At 39.5% G+C, this 22,788-nt stretch overlaps 1 long non-coding RNA gene across 1 annotated transcript in view; it reads right to left on the bottom strand.

Moving 5' to 3' along the window:
• Nucleotides 1-20,512: 20,512 nt before the first annotated feature.
• Nucleotides 20,513-22,788, bottom strand: part of LOC142656276 (uncharacterized) — a 47,917-nt gene continuing 45,641 nt past the window's right edge. The window contains exon 3 of the long non-coding RNA XR_012849642.1: nt 20,513-21,041. This is a non-coding gene — a long non-coding RNA (uncharacterized LOC142656276). The remainder of the gene's footprint in view (nt 21,042-22,788) is intronic.

Raw genomic sequence — 22,788 nt, 5'->3', positions numbered from 1 at the left:
TACTAACTTGTAGGGGGCAATCTTTAGCAACCAGAATCGCAACTCCCGCTTTTTTCTTATTTTGTGTCGCTGTGTATACCATTGGAAAGTGGGGTCGGGCAAATTTAAAGGTGCCCGATCTGTTATGGTGCGTTTCCTGGAAAAAAGCAATATCCGCTTTCAAGTTTTTTAATTCTTTGAGCGCTAATCTCCGTTTGACATTAGAGTTCAGGCCCTTAACATTTAGCGAAACTATGCGCGCCATGACAGATCAAGAGTCCGCTGATCAAACATAGATATAAACCCCCATAAGGGGCCCAACCTGCATCCATGCTGGGATGGTAAGAGACCGTAGTTCCTCCTCATCTCTCCTGAGCCATGTTCTCGAAGATATCTCCTATTAGGTGACCAACTACCAAGGCAAGAAGGGGAAGGGAAGGGGAGACACAGACATAAAAACATGTAAAGTAATAGCAATACACATATATAGCAACGGTGTGTTATCAAGTCATACAGTTGACTATGAATGGAAAGTGCTTTCCATATGGAGACATAATAATTCAAACGATTGTTATGCATAAAGAACAGTGAAAACACTAGGTGCATATAATGCCCTAGGAAAATGAGTCGTCTCCGTAGGGAATAAGTGTCCCTAGAAGTCGATACAGCCGGGGCCCATCCTAGCATCCTCTGCTCTAGGGTCAGCCAAATCTGGTGATTCGGTCTGGGATCCCCCCACCACCACCCTTATGGGTGTAATACAATTGTTGAAAAGAAAAAAAAGAAAGAAAGAAAATTAACGCATAACATATGCATAAAGAAAACATTCAATGCGGCTTGTGCACTAGATAGTGCATATACGAGTAGTAGCCTCCCGCAATAGATTTGTTTATCTTCGGATTGGAGACCTGCGACCTCTGTCGATAATAGGGTCTCCCTGTGAGGCGGGTTTCTTTTTTTGCAGGACTTTATGCCAGATGGGTGGAGGAGGTGGAGGGGGTAAAACCAGGTCCCAACTAGGCAATTTCGGTATAGAAATATCCAGTATGGCACAGAAAGCTTGTACATCCATAGGTGACCTTAGGACTGCAGAGCGTCCATCTCTTCTAGCTGTAAGACTGAAAGGGAAGCCCCAGCGGTACAGGATGTTAGCATCCCTCAGGATGGAGAGCAGCGGGCGCAGTTGGCGCCGCTTATGCAGGGTTATCCAGGATAAATCAGGTAGAAATTGAATCGTAGCATTTCCATATTCAATGGTCCGTTGGGCTCTGGCCTTGGCCATTATGGGTTCCTTCAGCTCAAAGTCCGTAACACAGCAGATGATATCTCGTGGCAGGGTGCTGGCCCCTTTAGGTCGTAGAGCTCTGTGAGCTCTGTCTAGTTTAATAGGATGATCCATGGCTGCTCCTATAACTTTGTTAAAAATGGTCGTCAGGATCTGCTTCACGTTTTCGTCTTGCTTCACGTTACCTCCGCTATAAGTCCTCTCTGGTAGGAAGCTGACATAGGAGGGAATGCCAGTCTGCTCTTTTAGGTGCAGGGGACTCGGAGTCTGAGGAAGAGAGCTCTGCCTGTAGGTCCAGGCTTCGGTCACACGAGGATGACCGTGCCAAGATGGAGGGAGCTTCCAACCCCGCATCACATGTCTCCTTTCTCCGGTCTCTAAGACGTTTCGAGGAGGGGGGGGGATCTCATCCCTCAGAGGTCTCGGAGCCTTGGGCAGGAGCGGGAAATTCTCTAATGTGAGAGGTAAGTCACCAACCTGTGAGCCTTTGTGCTTTGGGGTGGCACTCATCAAAAAAACATGTTGTCTCTCTGGGTGCGGTAATGAGGCATCTAAAGTTGCCGGGTTATCATCCACGCAGCTGTCCTCCCTCCCCCGGTCGTATCTTTGGTCGGCGGTTACCGAGCTAGGTAGCTCCGGTATCAGGGACTGTACCTGATCGGCAAACGGATCCCCCTCCAGGGCTTCCGACGGGCACCAGGAAGCCTGCGATGCTGTTTCTGAGGAAGGTGCCAGTAATGGCGCTTGCTCCGCCTGAGTGTCTGCACGGAGAAATGCCTCCAGAGTCCCGGGAGTCGGCCCTCCAGAGGGTGCCAGCTTATTCTCGGGCTTCTTGGGCCCACGTTTCACCATCTTGCGGATATATCAGGAGGCTAATTCCAAAATTAACCGCTGTTGATAGGGTGGTTAGTGGAGGAGCTCTGAGCCGCGCGTCCTACTCCATCGACATCCGGTCACGCCCTCAGAAGCATATCCTTTAAGTCTTGAAAGGTGCAAGGTGGAGCCTCCATGGATCGTACTTGTTTTTCTAGCACAGCACATGGATGCTCGATTGGATTGAGATCTTGGGAATTTGGAGGCCAAGTCAACACCTTGAACTCTTTAATGTTTTCCTCAAATTATTCCTGAATAATTTTTTGAAGTGTGTCAGGGCGCATTATCCTGCTGAAAGAGGCCATCGGCATTAGGAAATACCATTGTCGTGAAGGGGTATACTTAAGGTAGGTAGTACATGTCAATGGAACAGCTAAATGAATTGCTGGACCCAAGGTTTGCCAGTAGAACATTGGCCAGATTTGCCTTCTTCCCATAGTGCCTCCTTGTGCCATACATTCCTCAAGTAAGGAACGCACACGCACCCGGCCGTCCACATGATGAAAAAGAAAACGTGATTGATCAGACCAGACCACCTTTTTCCATTTCTCCATGGTTCGGTTCTGATTCTCACGTGCCCATTGTAGGTACTTTTGACAGTGTACAGGGGTCAGCATGGGCACTCTGACCGGTCTGCAGCTACTTAGCCCTAAACCCAGCAAGCTGTGATGCACTGTGTGTTCTGACACCTTTCTATCATAGCCAGCCGTAACTTTTTTTTAGCAATTTGTGCTACAGTAACTCTTTTGTGGGAATGGACCAGAAGAGCTAACGTTTCATCTCCCCTTCATCAATGAGCCTTGGGCACGCATGTCCCCGTTGCTGGCTCACTGGTTGTCCTCCATTGGACCACTTTTGTTTAGTAGGTACTAACCTCTGCATCCCGGGAACACCGTACAAGGCCTGCTATTTTGGAGATGTTCTGACCCAGTTGCTAACTATCAAAATTTGGTTCTTGTGAAAGATCCTTACACTTGCCCATTTTCTTGCTTCCAACACATAAACTTCAACAGCTGACAAGTGCCATGGTAACAAGAAAATAAATGCTCTTCACTTTACCTGTCAGTGGCTTTTATTGTTACCTTTTTGGTGACAGGAGTAAGCCTCTTGCAAGGCACTTCAAGGAGTTCCATGATAGCAATTGGAGACTCTTGAAAGTTAAGGGCATTGACCGGATTTATGCTGGCAACCGCGCGGGGGGGGGGGGGGGGGGGATATTGGGAAGAATTTAATGAGAAAGGAAATTAAATGGATTGTTACTTTGGACACCATGTCCCCTAGGGGTCTGAACGAATCACAAAGTTTTGCATCTTTTTTGTAATTACTATGTGTAAGACTAATGCTGCTTTTAATTTTGCTGTTAGTGTTGATATAATGGATTCCTATCGAGAGTGATACAGAGAAAAGAAACCGGTATATATGGATTAGTGCCGATGATCATATAAGCTGGAAGATGCGAAGATATGAATATAATACATGGCTGTATCTGTATGAATTATATGTGTATGGTTTTATATATGTATGAGTGGTTATATCAAATCATATATTTATATGTATGTAAGGTATGTAGAATGTGTAAATATGTATGCATACCATTTAATAATAAATTTTGTTACGGAAGTTTTAATGTGTATTTACACGAATTGGATATTTATTTATTGATTTATTGATATTTATTGTGTATAAATTTATGGGTATATTTATATTATAATTTTTTTAGTGGATTCTGATACATATATATATAATTAATGGTTATCAATGTGGGGGATATGTATGTAAAAATGTGTTTGTTACTATATTATTAATTTAATCCTAAATATGATTCATTTTATTGTAAATATATTATATATTTATACATTTATGTGTATGTAATGTAGTGTTATTTAATTTCACTTTATTTTTGGATCCATGCTGCTCATCCTGGTCGGTACCCGTGATTTATTGTTATGGGTTTTTGTTTGGGATCAGCATCTATGAATCCAATTACCTACTACTGTGCACTTTATATTTATAATTGTCATATATAATTAAGGGTCTGGTCCGTTTTTTGGTCCTCTTAAATTATTTTCTCATGGGTGGGTTTTAATACACATGATATTTTATGTTGGATCCTGTATGTTACGTTTAATCACATTTAGTCATTAGGTGTATGATACATTACAAGTAATGAATTTCTTAGAACTAAAACATAATGATGATATTTGTGGTCAGTCATGTATACTTATTTATATAATTACTTGTTGAGTAATCTAACTCTGGATTTAATGTTACGCATATTAATGATACTTTCGAAATATTCCGGTTTATTTTCATGTACATATGTATTATTGATAGTTTTTGACAGTTCCAGGGATCGGAATGGTTTAGGACACTTTCCCCTAATGACAGTATGCTTCCTGCTTCACCTGTTGGGTACTTGATGGGTGCGCATGCGGGTCGTGTGATCTCTCATGCGTCGGACCGAAAGTTGTCTCTAGGTCTGAGAACGAGTCCTGGTTTCCAGGTACGAACTTCCGGCCGTGACGCGGATGGTCTGACGCGTGGAGATGGGCGTGACCTGTCATGCGCCGCTTCACATCACCTCATTTGGAGGTGTACTTAAGAGGGGAATCATTAGGCATCCCTCTCTCCTGACGAAGGAAGTGAAACGCGCGTCGAGGTGGTCCTTGGATCGGAGTGTGTTTCTTTACTATGTCCACTTCAGGTAAATGATGATCTATTCAGACTTCTATAGACTTTGATGTACTTTTATTATACACAAAAAGGCTCAGGCAAGCAATTACGATAATAGGCTAGGAGCTAAATAGGTAAAGCATCCTCCTTAATGTAAAGAATAGGCAACTCCCATATATAGAATATAAACAGAAGAACGAAAAAAGGGGAGCTAAGATAGCCAAAGATCATTTAAATAGATATCTTTATTAACATATAAATACAAATATTAAAAAGTTTGCAACAGGACATGAAGACACTGTAATAACCACTACAACACGATAGAACAGATTCAACATAATGATCCAGGGTAAGTCTAACACTGGTATAAGTATGTGGCAGAAGAGATATGGCATGGAGCTAACAGGTTACTAAAATCCGTAGAGCCCTAGTGCTGAGCACAATGGGTGGGTGACACAGGAAAAGAACCAATGTTACCGACAAGTAAGAGTATATAGCAAGAAATGCCCACTCATCTAAACTTAGAAGAGCTTACCCATAGTGTCGGGACCAGGAGAATCGATCAAGCGTGTTGGTGAACCCCGACGCGCGTTTCGCCGTATGCTTCCCCCAGAGGAAGCATACGGCGAAACGCGCGTCGGGGTTCACCAACACGCTTGATCGATTCTCCTGGTCCCGACACTATGGGTAAGCTCTTCTAAGTTTAGATGAGTGGGCATTTCTTGCTATATACTCTTACTTGTCGGTAACATTGGTTCTTTTCCTGTGTCACCCACCCATTGTGCTCAGCACTAGGGCTCTACGGATTTTAGTAACCTGTTAGCTCCATGCCATATCTCTTCTGCCACATACTTATACCAGTGTTAGACTTACCCTGGATCATTATGTTGAGTCTGTTCTATCGTGTTGTAGTGGTTATTACAGTGTCTTCATGTCCTGTTGCAAACTTTTTAATATTTGTATTTATATGTTAATAAAGATATCTATTTAAATGATCTTTGGCTATCTTAGCTCCCCTTTTTTCGTTCTTCTGTTTATATTTGATGTACTTTTGCATTAATATTGAGTCATATCTTGCCGTCCTAGTTGATCATTCTAGATATTGGATCTTCTGGCTATTCTACTGATATGTCTTATGCTGTTATCTTGTTATAACATATGGTCATTTCCGTGGGACTTGATGCACATTCCCATCCGGGGTGTTTTTAGTTTTTTGTATTTTAAATGTATGTTTTTTGTGGGTAACTTCTCCAGTATGGGATAATAAAGATTTACATATTTTATTTTTTGTTTACTTGGTGTTATTATTTTTTACATCAGGCATATTTTTGGATTTCTGATAATCATTGTCATACCTGATTGTTTGATATATGCTCTAAGTACAATTTCTGTTGATAAGCTTTTATTGTTATGACTGAACATGTGTGTGTGTGTGTGTGTGTGTGTGTATATATATACAGTGAAGGAAATAAATATTTGATCCCTTGCTGATTTTGTAAGTTTGCCCACTGTCAAAGACATGAACAGTCTAGAATTTTTTAGGCAAGGTTAATTTTACCAGTGAGAGATAGATTATATTAAAAAAAATACAGAAAATCACATAGTCAAAATTATATATATTTATTTGCATTGTGCACAGAGAAATAAGTATTTGATCCCCTACCAACCATTAAGAGTTCAGCCTCCTCCAGACCAGTTACACGCTCCAAATCAACTTGGTGCCTGCATTAAAGACAGCTGTCTTACATGGTCACCTGTATAAAAGACTCCTGTCCACAGACTCCATTAATCAGCCTGACTGTAACCTCTACAACATGGGCAAGACCAAAGAGCTTTCTAAGGATGTCAGGGACAAGATCATAGACCTGCACAAGGCTGGAATGGGCTACAAAACCATAAGTAAGACGCTGGGTGAGAAGGAGACAACTGTTGGTGCAATAGTAAGAAAATGGAAGACATACAAAATGACTGTCAATCGACATCGATCTGGGGCTCCATGCAAAATCTCACCTCGTGGGGTATCCTTGATCCTGAGGAAGGTGAGAGCTCAGCCGAAAACTACACGGGGGGAACTTGTTAATGATCTCAAGGCAGCTGGGACCACAGTCACCAAGAAAACCATTGGTAACACATTACGCCGTAATGGATTAAAATCCTACAGTGCCCTCAAGGTCCCCCTGCTCAAGAAGGCACATGTACAGGCCCGTCTGAAGTTTGCAGATGAACATCTGGATGATTCTGAGAGTGATTGGGAGAAGGTGCTGTGGTCAGATGAGACTAAAATTGAGCTCTTTGGCATTAACTCAACTTGCCGTGTTTGGAGGAAGAGAAATGCTGCCTATGACCCAAAGACCACCATCCCCACTGTCAAGCACGGAGGTGGAAACATTATGTTTTGGGGCTGTTTCTCTGCTAAGGGCACAGGACTACTTCACCGCATCAATGGGAGAATGTATGGAGCCATGTACCGTCAAATCCTGAGTGACAACCTCCTTCCTTCCACCAGGACATTAAAAATGGTTTGTGGCTGGGTCTTCCAGCACGACAATGACCCGAAACATACAGCCAAGGCAACAAAGGAGTGGCTCAAAAAGAAGCACATTAAGGTCATGGAGTGGCCTAGCCAGTCTCCAGACCTTAAAGGGGTTGTCCCAAGTTGATAAATGGAGCTATAAAGCTCCCCCATGTAAAAATAAGAAGAATTCTAATTACCTGTCCGTCGTCCAGCGATGTCGTTTTCTTGATATCGTTGATTGAAGTTGCGGTCGGTCCCTCTTTGTATCCTTCTCGTTGCCTAGGTTCCCGGCCACCGCTATTTACCTTTAGCGGTGGCCGCGCATGCGTAATGACATCCTCTGCGTCCGGAGCAGAGGATGTCATTTACTCATGAACACGCATCTCGGCGCATGCGCAGGAGATGCAAGGAGATGAAGTGGAAGGCACCCGTCGCGAGAAGTCTGCGCTCCGCTAAAGGTAAGTGTGTGTGTGTGTGTGTCTGTGTTTGTGTATATGTGTTTGTGTATATGTGTGTGTGTTTATGTGTGAGTGTATATATGGGTGTGTTTGTGTATATATGTGTGTGTGTTTGTGTATATATGTGTGTGTGTGTTTGTGTATATATGGGTGTGTTTGTATACATATGTTTGTGTGTATATGTGTATATGTTTGTGTGTATATGTGTGTGTGCTTTTTTGGTGTGTTTATGTGTGTGTGTTTGTGTATATATGGGTGTGTTTGTGTATATGTGTGTGTGTATATATGGGTGTGTGTGTATATATGGGTGTGTGTGTATATATGGGTGTGTTTGTGTATATGTTTGTGTATATATGGGTTTGTTTGTGTACATGTGTTTGTGTATATGTTTGTGTGTATATGTGTGTTTGTGTATATGTTTGTGTGTGTTTGTGTGTTTATGTGTGAGTGTTTGTGTATATGTGGGTGTGTTTGTGCATATGTTTGTGTGTTTTTGTATATATGTGTGTGTGTATATGTGTGTGTTTGTGTATATATGGGTTTGTTTGTGCATATGTGTATAGGTATGTGTGTATATGTTTGTGTGTATATGTTTGTGTGTGTTTTTGTATATGTGTGTGTTTGTGTATATATGTGTGTGTGTGTTTGTGTATATATGTGTGTGTGTGTGTGTGTGTTTGTGTATATATGGGTGTGTTTGTGTATATATGGGTGTTTTGTGTATATGTTTGTGTATATATGGGTGTGTATGTGTTTGTGTATATGTTTGTGTGTATATGTGTGTGTATATGTGTGTATGTGTTTGTGTGTTTATGTGTGTGTTTGTGTAATATATGGGTGTGTGTTTATATGTGTTTGTGTATATGTTTGTGTGTGTGTAGGTGAGTATAAGTATCGGTATTGTTCACATTGCTAACTTTTTTTTATGTTGTTGCAGATTTTGATGTACCAATTGGACTACATCTTCAATTCGTTGGACTACTGCGTAGATCTACGTTTTTTGCTAATTTTAATAAAATGGTTAACGAGGGTTTTGTTGGGGATTTCTTATTTCAATAAAAAAAAATTGTCTTTGTGTTTTTTTTTCAAACTTTATTAGTGCCTAGATAATGGTAGTTGGCTGATTGACAGCATCCATTATTAAGGCGGTACTTAGTGTTAGCCGGTGCAGAGGCTAGCACTAACCACCCATTATTACCCCGGTACCCACCACCACCAGGGGTGCCGGGAAGAGCTTGGTACGATCCAGTACCCGACCATCTGTTGTGATGGTCGGGTACTGGGGCGGCCGTAGGCTGGTATTATGAGGCTGGGAAGGGCCAAAAACAGTGGACCTTCCCACCCTTGTAATGCTAGGCTGCTGCTGCTGTGTTGTATCGGGCTGGTTATAAAAATGTGGGTGACCCCCATGTCGTTTTTTTTTTTAAATTTAACAATAGACGTTGGGTCCCCCACATTTTTAATAACCAGCCATATACAAGGCCGCAGCAGCCTGGCATTACACGGGTGGGAGGGGCCACTGGTTTAGTACATTCCTAGGCTAATAACACTGTGTTGTTTGTGGCTGGTTATGATAAATTGGGTGGAACCCCATGTCTTTTTAATAAAAAGAATAAATAAATAATTAAAAAAAATGACGTGGGGTCCCCCCCATTTTTATAACCAGCCCGATACAACATAGCAGCAGCAGCCTAGCATTACAAGGGTGGGAAGGTCCACTGTTTTTGGCCCTTCCCAGTCTCATAATACCAGCCTGCGGCCGCCCCAGAGCCCGACCATCACAATAGATGGTCGGGTACTGGATCGTACCCAGCTCTTCCCGGCACCCCTGGTGGTGGTGGGTACCGGGGTAATAATGGTGTTTAGTGTTAGCCTCTGTACCGGCTAACACTAAGCCTCCCCTTAGTAATGGACCTTGTCACTCAGACAGTGGCCATTACTAAAGTGATAGTAATAAAACTTGAAAAGAAAAGACAAAGATATAGATAAAATATTTTATTGAAATAAAGCACCCCCAACACAACCCTCATTAACCATTTTATTGATGAAAAAAAAAGCGTCATCTAAGTAGTCCTCGAAACCGACGTAGTCCAAACACCAAACCTGTAAAAAATCAAAAATATATTTAAAAAAAATGAAATAAAACATGTCGTAGGCTTAGTTTCACTTTCATGTGTGATACTGACTGTTATACCATGTATAGAAGCCTGCGGCAAAGTTGGCTTAGATACAGGGCGCCAGCAGACAGTATCATACATGGCCATACAGACATATATACAAACAAACATACATACATACATGCAAACATACATACATGAAAACATACATACAAACATACATACATGCAAACATACATACATGCAAACATACATACATGCAAACATACATACATGCAAACATACATACATGCAAACATACATGCACATATACACATACATGCACATATACACATACAAACATGACAACATACATACAAGCAAACATACATACATACAAGCAAACAAACATACATACAAGCAAACATACATACAAGCAAACATACATACAAGCAAGCAAACATACATACAGGCAAGCAAACAAACATGCAAACATACATAAATGCAAACATACATGCATACATACATGCAAACATACATACATGAAAACATACATGCACATGAAAACATACATGCACATGAAAACATACATGCACATATACACATACAAACATGCAAACATACATACATACATACAAGCAAACATACATACAAGCAAACATACATACATGCAAACATACATACATGCAAACATACATACATGCAAACATACATACATGCAAACATACATACATGCAAACATACATACATGCAAACATACATAAATGCAAACATACATGCATACATACAAACATACATGCACATATACACATACATGCACATATACACATACAAACATGACAACATACATACATGAAAACATACATACAAACATACATACATGCAAACATACCTACATGAAAACACATACATGAAAACATACACACATACAAACATGACAACATACATACATGAAAACATACATACATGCAAACATAAATACACATATACACATACAAACATGACAACATACATACATGAAAACACATACATGAAAACATACACACATACAAACATGACAACATACCTACAATAAAACATACATACATGAAAACATACATACATGCAAACATACACATACAAACATGACAACATACATACATGAAAACATACATACAAGCAAACATACATACATGCAAACATACATACAAACATACATGAAAACATACATGCACATATACACATACAAACATGACAACATACATACAAGAAAACATACATACATGCATACATACATACATATATACATGACAACATACATACAAAAATAAACTCACCTAAGACGTTCCCACGAACGTTCTCCCATTCACAATAACAGAGCGATGGGCGCAGATGACGTAATCACGTGGGCCTGATATGATTACGTCATCTGCGCCACAACGCATTGTTACTATGAATGCGAGCGGCGCCAAGAAGAAGGAAGATGGCAAGTGACGGGACCGTTCAGAGCGTCGTTAGAACGCCTTAGGTGATTATTATTTTATTTTATATATTTTTAGTTGTTCGCCGGGTGCTGATGCAGCACCGATGCGGCGGGTACAAAAATGTAGTGACAGGGTGGGGGAGGGAAAAGTGGCTTGCCGAAACGGGGTGAATGTAATGTAGTGTAGTGTAGTGTACTGTACAGTACATTCACGGTAAGTTCGTCTCAATCGGGCTTACCATGCCCGCTTGAGACGAACATTCTCCCGATGTTGCTAGAACTACAGTATCTAGCAACATCGGGAGCGCGCACACTGCAGAGCGGAGCGGCTTGATTGACATCGAGCCGCCCACGCCCCTTTTTATAAAAGATAACCAGCACTTGCTGAGTTATCAAGTGTAAAAAAAAGGCACTTAGGAAATGAATTTTAATTTTTTTTTAACACCAAATGTTTTAAAATTCATTTCCTGCTTAGAATGTATAAAAACAAACATTTGAGTCAACTTGGGACAACCCCTTTAATCCCATCGAAAACTTATGGAGGGAGCTGAAGATCCGAGTTGCCAAGCGACAGCCTCGAAATCTTAATGATTTACAGATGATCTGCAAAGAGGAGTGGGCAAAAATTCCATCTAACATGTGTGCAAACCTCATCATCAACTACAAAAAACGACTCACTGCTGTGCTTGCCAACAAGGGTTTTGCCACCAAGTATTAAGTCTTGTTTGCCAAAGGGATCAAATACTTATTTCTCTGCGCACAATGCAAATAAATCTATATAATTTTGACAATGTGATTTTCTGGTTTTTTTAAAATATAATCTATCTCTCACTGGTAAATTAACCTAGCCTAAAAATTCTAGACTGTTCATGTCTTTGACAGTGGGCAAACTTACAAAATCAGCAAGGGATCAATTAATTATTTCCTTCGCTGTATATATATATATATATATATATATATATATATATATATATATATATATGTGTGTATATATATATATATATATATATATACACACACACTATCTGGCTATTTAGTAAATGCGATGAACGCACTCACCATGTAGGGTTAGTATACATTTTGCGGTGTGCACATTTAATAACCCACTGTCTGGGTAATAGTAGATTCATACATATCCAAATGAGAACAGCACTCCATACTTATTGATGCAAGTTTCAATTTTATTTAGGTTTCACAAAAATCCAAAGCATTTTGCTTATACTGTAGCATAGGAATGTTTCGGACCAATTAGGCTGGGTTCACACGAGCATGTTACGTCCGTAAGGGACGGAACGTATTTCGGCCGCAAGTCCCGGGCCGAACACACTGAAGGGAGCCGGGCTCCTAGCATCATAGTTATGTACGATGCTAGGAGTTCCTGCCTCTCCGTGGAACTACTGTCCCGTACTGAAAACATGATTACAGTACGGGATAGTAGTTCCAAGGACGGACGTAACATGCTCTTGTGAACCCAGCCTTATAGTCCCTTATTAAGAGTTAGGGAGCTCTGAAATTAATTTAAAATGGAACCCTATACTACACACACACACACACACACACACACACACACACACACACACACACACACACACACACACACACAATCTGGCAACAGATATGTAAACACCTGAACATCACTCCTATCTTCTTGTATGTCTCATTCTAAAACTTTCCACAAGAATTTGGTGTGTCTGTGGGAATTTGTGCCCATTCAGCCAAATGAACATTTGTAAGGTCAGGCACTGATGTTGGATGAGAAGTTCTTTCCCAAATCAACTTTCCAATTAATTCCACATTTGATGGGGTGGAGATCAGGGCTCTTTGCAGTCCACTCGAGGTCCTCCACACCAAATTTGTCACACCATGTCTTTATGGACGTTGCTTTCTGCATCGGGGTACAATTATGCTGGAAAAGGAAAGGGTCTTCTCCAAACTGTTACCACAAAGTTGGAAGCATACAATTGTCCAAAATGTCTGTATGATGTAGCGTTAACATTATCCTGCACTAGAAATAAGGGGCCTACCCAAACCCTGAAAACCATCCCCAGACCAGGGATATGTTCGTTTGTGTCAGGATCCGCCACGGAAAAACCACCATGTGAACTAGCCCTAGTAGGTATTATTCTCCTGACACCCATGAAATCCAGAATGATCAATGACACTGACAGAAACTTGAAGTGCGATTCATCACTCCAGAGAACATGTTCCACTTCAGAATCCAGTGATGGCGTGTTTTATACCATATACCCTTGGCATGGCTCATTGTGATCTTAGGCTTGTGTACAGTTGCTTGACCATGGAAACTCATTTCATGAAGGTCCAGACACACAGTTCTAGATGCCTCTAGATGTCACTTCTAGAGGCAGCAAGGAACTCTGTAGTGAGTAATGTAACAGAGAATAGCTTGTTTTCATGCGCCACACACTTCAGCCCCACTGACTGAGTGATTTTGCATGGTCTATCTCTTCGTGGCTGAGCTGTTGTTACTCATAGACGCTTCCACTTCCCAATAACAGCACTTACAGTTGAACTGGGCAGATCTAGCAGATCAGAAATGTCAAAAACTGACTTGTGGCAAAAGTGGCACCCAAAATCTGTGCTAAGTTTAAAGTCACTGAGCTCTTCAGTACGACCCATACTACTAACAATGTTTGTCTATGGAGATTGCATGGCTGTGTGCTTGATTTTAGACATGACTGTCTCCCGGCAGGTGATCAGATGGCTTTTTATGTCAAACCATTCTAATATTTATACTTATATATGCTACTGCCAGAGGTGTCTTGTAGCCACTTATCCCCTATTGAAAGAAAATGCATTTGGCACAGCCAAGCACGCAGATTTAATGGAAAATTTGAGACGATAGCGGTCATGTGAACAATCGTCCAGCCCACAACTATTTTCTTATGTCTATGGCTAGCTTACTACAGCAGAAAGCGGCAAATAAAATAAGTTTTCCATTGTGCTTACGCATGGATCAAACAGTTGTCTTTAGCCACGTGAAGCATGTAATTTTCACTTAGATGTTTAGCAGAGAATGTATTATTAAATTTTTTCTGTGTCAGGAAACATAATAGCAATGGTGTGCAAAACGTTTTATTCTTACCTAGGGGATCTGAATTATGTGGGCGTTGATCCCTTCTAATAAAAACACAGCTGACTCAGGACTCAGGAATTATCTTGAAATTTGATTTATTTATTATTGGGACGCATATCATTAAAGTAATTAAATGTTCATGTTTAATTCATTTTTTATATAACTATCTATTTTATGTGTATGATGAAAATGGGATTTGAGGCCTATTATTATAAGAAAAATGCACTAACTTCTGCGTTTTGGTTTTGGTTGTGTTTCAACTGCAGTGTTTTGGTTATGATTTTAAGAGGTTAGGATTTGATTTTGGTTTTAGATTCTGACTTCATGCTTAAGAAAAACTTACTTAAAGAAGCACTCCCACAAAACTTTTTGTATTTGTGAGTTATCCACTCCATTCTGGTTCTCAGCTGTGTCAAGTGACCAGCAATAGAAGTCTACAACTGCCACATCGTCTCATGTGTGGACAGGAAGTCAGTTTCTCTATTCATTACTATCACAGCCACAATGTGAGTCTAAGGCTTCATGCCTACTTTAGTTATTTTCTTCAGGGTGCTATCCGTTTTTTTAACTGATAGCACCTTGACACATAACATTTCTATGGGGCCGTGCACACTTCCATTGTTTTGACGGTTCCGTTCGTTCGGTCAAAAGTAGTGCATCCGTGTGCCATCCGTTTTTCACGGATCCGTTGCTAATCAACGGCAGGGCGTGCCAAAGTTCCCTGCATTCAACAAATGAGATGGAATTTAATGGACCGTTTACAACGGAAGACAAACGGAAGCACAGCATCCGTTTAAAACGGGACTACGGAACGGACACAGAGTGACAACAGAAACCACACGGATGTCACAATGGACACACGGATCCGTTTTAAACGGACGTGAAAACGGTGAAGGATGTGGGCCTAAGGCCTTATAGGAAGGAATGGAGAAACGGACATCCTGTCCACACATGAGACGCTGTGGCAGTTTGAGAGTCCTATTGTTGGTCACATGACACAGAGGACCAGAAGGGCGTGGATAACTCACAAATACATCCGCCGGTAAAAAGATTACATTCACCACAATTTACATAATGTGCCTTTCTAATGGGCCAGAGAATAAAAGTTTTTGTGGTAGTGCTTCTTTAATATATAAAAAAAAGTGAAATAATTGATTTTTCTATTTTTTATTGTGCTCATAATTTTCGGTGGTTTCGATCTAACAAGGGCAAACATTTCTTTGTAAAAGGCAGAAGATGGGGCTGTCCTTGGAACCTTCCATCTATCCTTGTGGGATTTTAAGAAATAGGACATTATTTTACAAAACACCTCAAGCAAAAGTTTTATAGTAGTTGTGTTTGACTTCCAACGCTGCCATATAGTGCCTAAATAATACATCAGATAGAGCCAAAGTATTACCACTTTAGAGTGCATAATACCAGAATACAGAGGCAAAATAACACCTTCATACAATACACAAATTATATTGTCATAATGCCAAAATAATGCTGCCCTACATGGCCTAAATAACCCTGCCCCATATTAGCCAAATTATGTCATACAGTAACCCACATAATACTGCCATATACTGCTCCAATAATACTGCAATACACAACAAAAATAAAGGCACCAAATTTAACTAACTGTGATTTATGGTAGTGATGTTTTCTTGAAATAACAAAATATAAAGGGCTTTATAAGTTTTTGAAAATACTTATTTGAATGTCAAACTAATCTGATCACTCCTAGGTATCAGAAAGGTACTCCTAAACCATTTCTTCTTGAAAATGTACCTATTCTACTTTTTACTACAGAATAGTATTATTTAGTTGATTTACATATTAGATTTTTTTTTTTAAATGTCATAAAAGTTTTATATTAAACTAAATACTGGCCCCAGATAACATTGTTTTTTACTTTAAAGTTTTTTGATGGGCATATAAAATAAAAAAAATAAAAAGGAGTATGTGTCTTTCAATTATTTAAATTCTAACATTTTTCAGTTCAGAAAAGCAGAGAAAAATTTGGCCGGCTGTGCAATGGGAAAACATGTTAATAGATGCATCTACCATAAAGAATACATGCAAACATTATTTACATGAAAAATATGCAAGAGCTGAACCATTATCATAACTATTATGGCAGCAACAACTATATAGCCATACAGTAACTCTGAGGTGTGTTTTGGTAACACACATGCTGCATGGTAATTGGTTATTATACTAATTAAAAAAAATGTCTAAGAGACAGAGAATGTCTTGACAATTAATTTCGGACAGGGAGAAGACTGTTTACTATGAATAAAATGGAATGTGGATAAGAAAATTGGAAATGTAAGTGCCCTGTGTAATTCAACGGTCTCCTCCCTGTCCTACTAACTAAATAAAAGCATCCGTCTTCACTGAGAATAGTATTCACTTTAATTTTTCTTGAAGGTTCCAGGATTCGGTATGTAGCTTACATATGATTTTATGCTTTGTTTTAATTCATTGTATTGTTCTGATATATCAACTTCTTGTATATCTGGTGTTCGCTATTCCAGTATCCTAATATTGATGACCTATATAAAACTAATCTACCTTGTTCTACCTTAGTATGTAATATTGTTGACAGAATAGCCATTTGTAGTTTGAGTCACGTACTTTGATATCTTACAATAAGGCCTTATTCACACGGACATGTCCGTTTTGTGCGCGCAAATAACACTGCGTTTTGCGCGGGTAAAAGGTCCATGTGTCATCAGCATATGATACGTGGTGCTTTTCTGTTTTCATTAATTTCTTTTACTACTGAAGTGCGCATCACGCGCGGCACCCGGAAGTGCTTCCGGGTGCCGAGCTTGATTTGCACGCACCCATTGATTTCAATGAGTGCGTGCTGCGCGAAACACGGCCAAATATAGGAATGTCATGAGTTTCCCGCAGCGGACATACATTGTGTGAAATTCACTGACAGTCTGAACGGCCCCATTCATTAACATAGGTCCGTGTGATGCAAGTGAAAATCAGGCGCGTAGCACGGACGTATGACATGTTCGTGTCACTAAGGCCTAAGGAAGACGTTTGAAGCTGATTCATTATCACTTTGTTTCATTGCTTATACAGTACATTTATATGATTTATATATGATTTATAATACTCTTATATTTTTCCATTTACTACATTAAATCCAACAGTGTACATATAGGCAGCCCTATTGCCCTATTCCAGCAACATTACCAAGCTAGGGAGGTGGAAATGGCCACCTCTTTATTGAGCCAATATAAACTTACAATTCTATGTTATATATTGTACATTCTCAACAAAGACAAGAAAGACAAGAATATGAAAATAATATATATATGTTTAGATGTGCATTGCATTCATGGGCTTTGGACAAGTATTGATAGTAAACATCCATGTCTTGCTTTTCAACAGACTTCTATGTAAATATTCTACTTACATTGAACTAACATTCTACTTACATTATATATAGCATAATGAAAAAATCTCAAAACCAAATTAACAGAAAATTACTCAATGTCCACAAAAATACTTATAGAGATATTCCTTAGGCCACTTTCACACGGCAGTATATTGGTCAGTATTTTGCATCAGTATTTGGAAGCCAAAACCAGGAATGGGTCCAAAACATGGAAGAGGTACAAATATTTCTATTATACTTTTTCTCTATGTAGGTTCCACTTCTGGTTTTGCCCTCCAAATACTGATATAAAATACTGACCTAAATACTAACCATGTGAAAGTGGCCTTAAATGGTTTCCGTTCAGCTACTTAAAAACATATTTGAAAACATATTCCATTATATGTCTCTCTTTATTTTCAGGATTGATCATCATGTCCCTGTTGAACATTGCGATTGGTAAGTAATAAATTCTATTTCATCACAGCAAGATTTTTAAATGTGGACCCGTCAGTTCTCCTGACATTTTTTTTTAGTAAAAACTTGTATCCCCATGAAATAACAATTCTGGAGTATATTTTCTTAGAACTCTGCATTGTGCTATTTCTCTGTTATACCTTCTGGAAATATTTCCTTTGTGAATAGGGAGGGTTCCTAAATAGTCTGATGCTATAAGCGCTGATTAGACTGTGTTAGACTGTGTAGGGATACACTATATTGCCAAGGGTAACGGTAAAGCCCATGTCTCAATTTATTCTAACATTTCCAGGAGGAATAACAGAGAATCAGGCCAACACAGAATTGTAAGAAAATATGCTTTAATATTATTACTTCATTAAAAATGCAAGGAGAGTTGATAGGTCCTCTATAAAAAAAAAATATATTTTGCCATCATTCCACATGTCCACGAGTCCACAAAAAAATTAAATATTTTGCCATCATTCAACAGTCCACGAGTCCTTTATAAGAATCTGCCCTGTGAGTGATATGCAAGGTTCACACAGGAAAGTTTTGGTGCATTTTTTTTTCAATTTTTTTTTTTCAATGAATCTTCAAAGGAGGAAACATATAAAGGAAAGACTTCTCTTTTTTTTGTATCCACTCCTTGATGTGGCAAAAAAGCGTGTTCCTCAAAGAGAGGATTATAAGAAACCTGACATGTGACTAAACAGCTGCTGCTATTTGCAAATACTATTGCACTAGTGGCACCAAGGATGTCATGCAACTACAAAAACTTGCCAACAGTACCAACACCATATTTAAGTCAATGGGACAGTGGTGCAATACCTTGCACAGCCGCTACAAATGTAACGTTGCGTGCAAAGTATGAACGAGACGGAAACCACGTAAGCAATGTACAGACATACGACCGCCGCAGCCCCTTTAACTCATTAGTGACCGTCCATAGATGTTTTTATGCCGGTCCCTGATGGGCTTTATTCTGATGCTTAGGCCTTTTTATGTCGCTGCATTAAAATAAAGTTACGCTGCTAGGAGCAATAAAAGCTTCCTGCTCTGAGCTACCTCCGGTAGCTGAGGGCTTGGAGCAGACCTGCTCGAGCGGGCGGGATCAAAATCAGCATAGATCCCGCCCGTTTAGCCCTGCAGATGTGGTGGTCAATAGCGACCACCGCATCTAAGTGGTTTTAGAGGGCTCCTTCTCTCACCCTATCGGCACACCCGCGATGTGATTGCAGGGTAATGATGGTTTTTATGGCAGCTGGGGGCTTAACAAAGGCCCCCAGGTCTGCCTCTAGCGAATGCCTGTTAGGCCATGCCTGGGGTATTGTCTAACAGATGCCTGTGAGTTTTACACTGACAGGCAACATACACTGCAATATAGAAGCATTGCAGTGTATTATAAAAGTGATCAAATGATTGCATAGTAAAGTCCCCTAGTGGGACTAAAAAGAAAAAAAGTAAAAAAAAAAAGTTTAATAAAGCTTATAAAAAATAAATAAAAATCCCCAGTAAAAAAAAATGCAAAACCCACTTTTTCCTCTTTATTATGAAAAAACAAAAAAGTTAAAAAGTTACACATATTTAGTATAGCCGTGTCCATAATGACCCCAACTATAAAACAATTACATTATTTAACCCGCACGGTAAACGCCGTAAAAAATAAAATAAAAAACATTGCCAGAATTGCTGTTTTATGTTCATCCTGCATTAAAAAAAAGTAATAAAAAGTGTTTAAAAAAGTGGCATGCACTCCAAAATGGTACCAATAAAAACTGCAAGTCGTCCCACAAAAAAAAACCCTCATACAGCTATGTCAGCAGAAAAATAAAAAAGTTATGGCTCTTAAAATATGGCGACACAAAAACAAATAAGTAAAAAAAATTAATGTTTTTACTGTGTAAAAGTAGTAAAACATAAAAAAAACAATATAAATTTGGTATTGCCGCAATTGTAACGACCCACTGAATAAAGTTATTATGTTATTTATGCCATACGTTAAACAACGTAAATTTAAGATGCAAACAAGATGGCAAAATTGATTTTTTTTTCTATCCCCCCCAAAAAAGTTAATAAAATTTAATAAATACGTTATATGTACCCAAACTGGTGCTAAAGTTTACCTCTAGATATGCAAGAAAAACGCAGGACTTTAAAAAAAAACAACATAATTTCACAAAATTTTATTATTACAGTGTTTTGGTGCTAAACAGCAGCACGGAGTAGCCGTGGTCCATTCTGCAGGCTTCTCATAACTACAGTAGGAGACGTTGTAAATACACAAAGTGTGTTTTACTTGAGAAAATCTGCTATATTTCAGCTATTTTACACCTAAGTTATACAGTACCAGTTTTTATACAAATGCGCTAAACCAATGAACATAATACACTAGAAATGTATTTGTGAAATAGAAAGACCTAGAAATTAAACCAATGTGCCATATAAATAATTGAAACTTATCATGCATCATCCATTTCTGAGTTTTGGTACCTGATTTAATTCCATTTTTTTTCAGGAGGTTTTACGGGAAGATCAAGATTCTACCCTCTCTATGGTGGATATGGCGGAATAGGCGGATATAACAGATATGGTGCTGGTTATGGGTTTGGGTATAATCCCGGCTATGGTGGCGGTTTCAATCGACCATTCTATGGCGCACGCTATGGATCATACTGGAATAATGGATATCGTGGCTCTTATGGCGGCAATCGCGGAGGTTATGGTCATGGTCACAATGGTCATGGCAATGGCTGGAACTATGGACACTAGAATAGACAAAGATTGGTAAATATAAGTTTAAATAGATATTAGTATTATTTAAATCGACATGAATCATACCCCAGATACCAGGCAAACGATGGAAAAATAGTATGACCTCATAAATCAATTTATACATGCCTTATGCCCAAGTTTGACATTATGGTGTTCTCTTTTTTTTCTTAAACCATCACTTATGAGGTCATCTGTGCTGTGCTACAATGTCAGTAGTTTCAGGTCTTAGTTGTATGATAAGAACTAGAAGCTAAAGGGGGTTTTTAACAGGATAATTATCTGGCAGATGAGCGTTAATATAGCGCTCGTTGCCGATAATTGCCTGTGTAAAAAGGGCAGTAATCAGCAAATGAACAAGCAAACGCTCGATTATCTGCTGGTCATATCGTTTTAAAAAAGTAAAAGATTATTGTTGTCGGCAGCACATCTCCCTGTGTAAACACAGGACATAGGATTGAAAGAGGGATTAGAGGAGAAATTACTGATCTTCTGGAACACATATAAAATAACTATTTATAGATTTAACAGTTTTCGTTGCTATATTAATCAGAAAAAGAAGAATACAAAATCAAAGAAAAGGAGATTAAGGGAAGAAAGAATTGCGCTGATTTTTTTTTCTTTGTATTTTCTGTTTAGTTCACCGAGCATGTGAAGCCTTGCGTTTTGTGCTCTAGTACCTAGTATGTAAAGTACATGAGTGTGTTTTGACCATTTTTTTTGTTTACTTTGATTTAGAAGAAACCTGGGTAATCAAGAGGAAAATTATTCGGAACCACGTTTCACTTATGGAAATATATGAAACAATGAACACACGTGTATATTTACTGAATTCTATGACTATCATCAGAGCTCTTATTACACAATAAACATGATTTCTCTGTGCCTCATGCCTTACAATCTTTTATTTCACTACATAATTGTACTACAAAACTGAAAAAGCTTAATAAACGATAGGCTATAACATTGAAATCACCTGCCTAATATTGTGTAGCTCCCCCTCCGTGCCGCTAAAACAGCTCTGACCCATCAAAGCATGGACTCCACAAGACCTCTGATGTCTTGTACTATCTGGCACCAAGATGTTAGCAGCAGATCTTTTAAGTCCTGCAAGTTGCGCACTGGGGCCTCCATGGATCGGACTCTTTTTTTCCCCAGCACATCCCACAAATGCTAGATCGGATTGAGACGTGGGGAATTTGGAGGCCAAGTCAATACCTTTTGTCGCATTTCTCAAACCATTATTGAACAGTTTTTGCAGTGTGGCAGGGCGCATTATCCTGCGGAAGGGCCACTGCCATTAGGTAATACAGTTGTCATGAAGGGGTGTACTTTGTCTTTAACATTGTTGTGGTATGAGTTAAAATAACATCAACATGAATGCCAGGATTCAAGGATTCCCAGCAGAATATTGCCCAGAGCTTCACACGGCCTCCACCTCCTTGCCTTATTTCCATAGTATCCTAGTACCATCTCTTTCCCAGGTATGCAACGCACACGTACCTAGCCAACCACATGATGCAAAAGAAAACATATTTTATCACATCAGGCCACTTTTTCCATTGCTCCATAATCCAATTCTGATGCTCATATGTCCATTGTAGGCACTTTCAGCAGTGGATAGAGGTCAGCATGGGCATTCTGACTAGTTTGCGGCTATGCAGTCCCAAACGCAACAAGCTGTGATGCACTCTGTTCTGAAACCTTTCCGTCATAGCCAGCATTAACTTTTTAATCTATTTG

The sequence above is a fragment of the Rhinoderma darwinii genome, chromosome 6 (genome assembly GCF_050947455.1).
Source record: "Rhinoderma darwinii isolate aRhiDar2 chromosome 6, aRhiDar2.hap1, whole genome shotgun sequence".
In the NCBI taxonomy this organism is placed as follows: Eukaryota; Metazoa; Chordata; class Amphibia; order Anura; family Rhinodermatidae; genus Rhinoderma; species Rhinoderma darwinii.
Note: the sequence above shows the minus strand (reverse complement) of the source record. Positions and strands in the feature narration are given on the sequence as shown.